This window comes from Berghia stephanieae, chromosome 5 (genome assembly GCF_034508935.2).
Source record: "Berghia stephanieae isolate SIO BIC M18660-M18661 chromosome 5, UCSD_Bste_1.3, whole genome shotgun sequence".
NCBI classification, from domain to species: Eukaryota; Metazoa; Mollusca; class Gastropoda; order Nudibranchia; family Aeolidiidae; genus Berghia; species Berghia stephanieae.
Genome location: NC_088364.1, coordinates 60,683,223 through 60,690,509, shown reverse-complemented (window position 1 = coordinate 60,690,509; position 7,287 = coordinate 60,683,223). Strand labels below are relative to the sequence as shown.

Below are 7,287 nucleotides of genomic sequence, written 5' to 3'. Positions count from 1 at the left end.
CAATAAAATCCCCCTTGATGGTAGTGGCCTACACACTCCAGACTTAATGTGATATACATAACATACATACATACACCCGAAAAGTACACGTGTAAGATCGGGGCGTGTCTCTATTGTACCGATATTATGTATGTGTGTGTGGTGGTGTGTGGTGTTGTGTTTGTGTGTGTAGCACTTATTGCCTCTTCTGTCTGTCACCCATCAATCATAATATTTCGACTTTATTACATGACAGTGCAGCAGTTTGTTAGTTTGTACGTACTATCTTCTCCCTCCCCCCCCCCCCCCCCCCCCCCCCCCCCCCCCCCCCCTCCCCGCCTCTCTCTCTCTCTCTCTCTCTCTCTCTCTCTCCCTCCCTCCCTCTCTGCATTCCCATCTTTCTTTGTCTTCACACATATCTTGTTCCTGTAACGTAAGCTTGTCGATAATTGTCTTATTAATATAATCAAAATCAGTGAAATATATCATTATATAAATACCCAACACTATATATATATATATATATATATGGGTTTCAAAAATAATTAACACAGACCTTAGAAGCCTTGACACAACTTATATTAATGCAGTTGAGAAGAAATCTTTTAAACATTATCAACGAAAAGAGGCATCCGCTGAACGAAAAATTCCAACTTCTGCGCTCCGGAAGACGTATCTAGAAGCAAAATGTCGGACAAATCGACATAAGACAACCTTCATTCCAACCGCCATAAAATTAATTAACAATCTTTGTGGAAAAATGAGACAACCAATGAAAATAACGAGAAGCAGTGTCGTGAATCATCATCATCGACATTGCCGCCGTCGTTATCATCATCATCATCATCATCATCATCATCATCATCATCATCATCATCATAAATCATCATCATTATCGTAGTCATATCATCATCATCATCATCATCATCATCATCATCATCATCATCATCATCATAAATCACAATTATTGCCATCTTCTTCTTAATATAAGACACTATATTTATAATATGGTTATCTGCTGTCCCAGCAAATATATCGTATCGTTCTATCTGTCTGTGTGTGTGTCTGTGTGTATGTATATATGTATGTATGTATGTATGTATGTATGTATGTATGTATGTATGTATGTATGTATGAATGTAGGCATGCATATACGATGATATGCTGGTTTGTATGTATGGGCTGCATGTATGTATGTATGTATGTATGTATGTATATGTGTTTGTATGTACGCTCATTTCTTTTGTATACATGTGTAGAAACAATGTGCAAGCGTGTATGTTCGTGTATGGCTGTGTCTGTATTTGTAAATGTGTTGATGTTCATACCATGAACCAAACTGAGCATTGTTTACCTCACATGAATTGCCTTTAATTTGGACAATAAAGATTATTATTATTATTATTATTATTATTATATATATATATATATATATATATATATATATATATATATATATATATTATATATATATATATATATATATATATTAGGTACTTACTCTAAAGACACCTATCAACGTTAAGCTGCCACACTCTAAGAAAGATACGTATTTAAAAAATTGGCCAGTAAACTCGTCCTTCAAATATCGATCGATTACAATAAACCCCTCTTAAATCTTGGACCACACGAAGTCTTCAAGAAAGCCGCAGTTTTGAGAGTTTTTGCCAAGATGAGAAGTCATATTGATCGGTCGATATTGAAGGGACGAATTTTCTGGGCAAAATTTTAAATAGGCTACACGTTTATTTTTCAGAGAATATAGAAAGTTGATAACACAACGTTATCTTGTATTTGTACAAATGATTAAAGGAAAAAATTGACACCGACTGCGCGTATCGGTACAGCGAGTTTGATTAGAGCGACTGGTTTTCCCCACACACACTCTTTCCATCACTGTATCTGTTTATTCAAATGTCTATATTATATCCATATGTTATTTCAGTCATTCGTCCAACTATTTTTATGTAGTCCATTCATCCGTCCGTCCATATCCATCCACCCGTTCGTCCATCCAAACATCCATCCATCCACCCATTCAACCAACAATCCATCCATTCATCCATCCATCTATTCATCCATCCATCCATCCATCAATCCATCCATCCACCAATCCATCCATTCATCTATCCATCCATTCATCCATCCATCTAGTCATCCATCCATCCATCCATCCATTCATTCATTCATCTATCTATTCATCCATCCACCAATCCATCTATTCATCCAGCCATTATCCACCCATCCATCCATTCATACACCCATCCATATATCCATCCACTCGTCCAACCATCCATCCATCCATCCATCCATTCATCCATTTATCCGTCTGTCCATCCATTCACCAAACCATCCATCCAGGATACGATTCTAACGGGCACCAATGGTGAATGTTTTACTTTTATACACATGGCATCAACACGGATCAATAATAATGAAACAATTTTTCTACCCCAAGGTAAGAAAAGACGTTTTGTGAGTGGACGGTAGAACAGTCAATAATTGTAACTTTGGCGATGCTACTCGTCTATTATCTGTCATTTGAAAAGGTTCGACACCCAGGGCAGATCAATAGATCGAACATGGAGGCAGACTTCAGACTGCCTGCTGTGAGTACTCAATCCCGTATCCTGGGTCTATTGTGTGAGTAATTATTATTAGAAGATGCAATCGCGCGCGTGTGTGTTTGTGTGTGTGGTTGTCTTATTGATGTGTGTGTGTGTCTGTTTGTGTGTGTGGAGCCACTAATTACACCACATGATTGTCTTAGAATTGAAAGAGGCCATTAATAGACAACAGAAAGCTGTTTGAAAGGACTAAGCTAGCAGCAATGTAGTTATGTCAGCACGAGTCTGAATAAACACGTATTTAAAATTTTGGACAGAAAACTCTTTCTTCAAATTATATCGACCAATTAAAATGACTCTCATTTTCAACAAAAACTCTCAAACCTGGGACTAACAGGCGTCATGTCTCGTCCTACGTGTTAAGTGTTTTTGCTGTTGGCCAGGGACCCCTTGTAAATCGCTTTGAGCAAGTTTAGTGGATATTGCGCTATGTAAAAGCTGAATTTTTTTATTTGAAAAAAAATAATAATTGGGATAAATTATTATTGGAAAGAAATTTTAATCTCGCCGTAAATGAAAACAGTTTCGTTATAACTTAATCATGTAAAATTATCTAGAACGACATGTACTCATTTGCAGGTCTGATAACCCAAATTGTTATGGGCTCATTGTTGTAATTGGAATATACTCTCAAACCAACGTAAAATATTGTCCATTACAATAATGTTAAAACAGGCCCATAATTGCGTTCAGTTATCAGACCTGCATGTTATAACATGTGCTTGTAAATTTAGAGCCATCAAGTAATTAATAATAGATTTGATACCTGGTACATTCTAACGTTAGTTATCATTAATTATTGATAGGCGATCCATTTAATTTTACCTGCTCCTGCTGGATTCCATTCTTTTGTTGTTGTTTAGTATTTATTGATTCCAATGACTCACCTTGTGCCAAATTCGTGTTTGTTTTTTTTTTAACCGTTGGTTCAAACTGTATCTGTAAGGGTTTTACTTTCTGGATTTATTTACTCTGTTCAGATTGACTTATTCGTTAAATAAATCATAATATGTGTGCATTACTCTTATACGTACTATAATGAAATGAAAACCCATCGTCGTTATCGGCATCGGCATCCTCCTCTTCCTCCTTTTCCTCCTCATCCTCCTCCCAATCAACCTCATTATCATCATCATCATCATCATCATTATCATCATCATCGTTGTCAACATATTTTTCTTTCTCTTTCTTCTTCTTCTTCTTCTTCTTCTTCTTCTTCTTCTTCTTCTTCTTCTTCTTCTTCTTCTTCTTCTTCTTCTTCTTCTTCTTCTTCTTCTTCTTCTTCTTCTCTTCTTCTCTTCTTTCTTCTTCTCTTCTTTTCTTCTTCTTCTTCTTCTTCTTCTCTTCTTCTTCTTCTTCTTCTTCTTTTCATTCTTCTTTTCTTCTTTTCTTCTACTTCATTCTTTCTTTTCTATTTTTTTTTTATTATCTTTTTTATTATTATTATTATTTTATTATTATTATTTTTTATTATTATTATTATTATTATTATTATTTTTATTATTATTATTATTATTATTATTTATTATTATTATTTTTATTATTATTATCTATTTTATATCTATCTATCTTTACTATCTATTATTATTTTTTTTATTATTATTTTATTATTATTATTATTATTATTATTATTATTATTTATTTTATTATTGTTATTATTATCATCATCATTTTATATCGATCACGTGACAGCAATGGCGCCCCATTACATCTCCCCTTAACAATGTCACATGGTTGGATACCCTTATCGACTAGCCCCAATTCTCACAAGGGTGCCGGGCCAAATTGACCCGTTCAAAATAACTTTGATCTTTACACTCCGAGATAAAATCGAAGGCGTGCCGGAAGCTGCGATTGATTCACATTAATCCTGGGAGATTGGTGGATTATATTTCTTTTTTATTCTTACAGACCTGCCTAGTACTACGAGAAATTCGTAGAAATACGAATTTTTGTCCCCAGCTACAGAACTGCATAGGTTTCTATGACTCAATAAATCTTGTTAAAAAAGGAAAGTTTATCTTCTTAGAACCTTTATTCAGGACTTTGGAGCTTTTTTTGGACCATGCTGAGAACAACTTGTTTATTTCTAAAGCTATTTATCGTGAATTTTTCTTTTTTTTCCCCGTGGAAACTACGACCTTTTGAAATTTAAAGTTGGCAGCTCGGTGACTAAACATGTTTCTTAACGTTTTGTCTAGAAAAACTTGAAATTTCATTCATATATCGGTATAATATTTGAAACGATTGCATCAACGCAACTTGAGATTTAAATAATATATAGCGTGCTCAAAGCGCTTTACAAGCGGTCCCTATCTATCTATCTATCTATCTATCTATCTATCTATCTATCTATCTATCTATCTATCTATCTATCTATCTATCTATCTATCTATCTATCTATCTATCTATCTATCTATCTATCTATCTATCTATCTATCTATCTATCTATCTATCTATCCATCCATCTCCACCTCTCTCCCTTCCTCATTCCCTCGTGATTTTGCTACAACCACTTCCCCAACCCCCCCCCCCCCCCCCCCCCCCCCCCCCCCCCCAAAAAAAAAAAAAAAAAAAAAACAAAAAAAAAAACAAAAACAAAAAAACAAAAAAACAAAAAAAAAAAAAAACACAACTGACCCCTAAACTAAAAACTCTGCACCGTCCATCAGACGACACACACACACACACACACACACACACACACACACACACGTATTTTTTCAATGATTTATAATTTGACCAAGCCTCTCCCTCACACCGTTCCTGTTGCCTAACACTAACACCAGATGTCTCGGCATCGCTAGATTCCCACCAGATCGATTTCGCTCACCTTGTGACGACCAGAATCCACAAATAAATATGAGTTATTAAGACGATCACACACTGGTGTGAGTACACACTCTTTCGTGTCCACGCACACAACACACACACACACACACACACAGACTCGTGTGTGTGCAAATACAAAAAATTCACGCGCGTGCGCGCGCACATTATCCTTCTCATACCCTTAAACTTATACGCAAACATTTTTTGCTGTTCTTTTTTTTTTTCTTTCTTTATTCTTGACGCTCTCTCTCTCTCTCTCTCGCTCTCTCTCTCTCTCTCTCTCTCTCTCTCTCTCTCTCTCTCTTTCTCTTCTCTCTCTCTCTCATACACACACACAACCACGCACATACACACAGATAATCTATCTATCTATCAATCTATCTACCTATCTATCTATCTATCTATCTATCTATCTATCTATCTATCTATCTATCTAGCTATCTATCTATCTGTCTATCTATCTATCTTTCTATCTATCTACCTATCTATCTATCTATCTATCTATCTATCTATCTATCTATCTATCTATCTATCTATCTATCTATCTAGCTATCTATCTATCTGTCTATCTATCTATCTTTCTATTTATCTACCTATATTCAAATACGCACACATTCCACACCTACACCCCCTCCCGTACACACACACAAACAAACACACACACACACACACACATATACGCATACAACAAGACTTTTATCGCCTGGCTTAATTCAATCAAACTCCAGGCAAGGTAAAGAATTTGAATAAATTATTCAAATGAGCATCCAATACATTAGGTGGTCTATAGAAGTTGAAGGCGTCCCAGCTACGCGTTTCGCAGATGGCAATTATGATAAGACTTGATTCAGGGAAGAGAAAAAAATCTACTGAATATATAATATATTATGTACATGATATGATAATAGAGGCAACTTTAAGTCTATAATATACCCATGAGCAAACGATGTATAATGTACATGTATAGAAGGAATGAAATCGGGGTCATTCAGCTCTTTGTTAATTTTATTGTAGACAGGAGCCATTTTAGTGATTAGTTCTCACTAAAATTGTACCAGTCACACTGTAAACGTTTAAGAATACACTTAGTTTTGTGTGTTGGTACGTTTTCTGTGGCTAGTGGGTGGTGTGGGTATGTTACTTAAACGCTTAGCATCAATATAATAGAGGCGAATGGAAGTCTATTCATCGAGGAGCAACCGCTGTATAATATATATATATATGTATATATATATATATATATATATATATATATATATATATATATATATATATATATATATATAACAGAGACAAATAATGTACGACTATACTCTAACTACTACACCAATTCCGAATTGTGTTACAAATGAAGTTATCACGTGACTGTCAGTTCATTTTGGACTGTCGATGTGTATATTATATAACAGAGACAATTGCAAGACTATATTATTATATTATATTATATATATCCAACAACAACTGTATAATAATAATATACGTGTATATATATTATGTATACAATGGAGTCAAGTGACGATATATCAACAGCTATGTAGATTGAGATTGATTGATTAATTCACTCTTTTATAGCAGCCATTATGGGAATAGCCTGTTTTCATTACTGTCGTGGTTTCATTGTGCTGGCATTTTTATGCCTTCAACATCATTATATAATGTCATTTATGTGTTCTTGTTTCTGATGTTTTTTTGTTTTGTTTTGTTTACTTGTTGTTTCGTCCATTGTTATTTGGGAATCAACATACCTTTTCTTCTTATTGCCTACACCTATCTCCTCCTCCTCCTCCTCTTTCTCCTCCTCCTCCTCTTTCTCCTCCTCCTCTTTCTCCTCCTCCTCTTCTTCCTCCTC

General features: G+C 35.0%; 1 protein-coding gene across 1 annotated transcript in view; it reads left to right on the top strand.

Annotated features, from left to right (window-relative positions):
- LOC144973356 (netrin receptor UNC5C-like) overlaps positions 1-7,287 on the top strand; it is a gene marked incomplete in the record, with an annotated part of 308,851 nt that overhangs the window by 23,662 nt on the left and 277,902 nt on the right.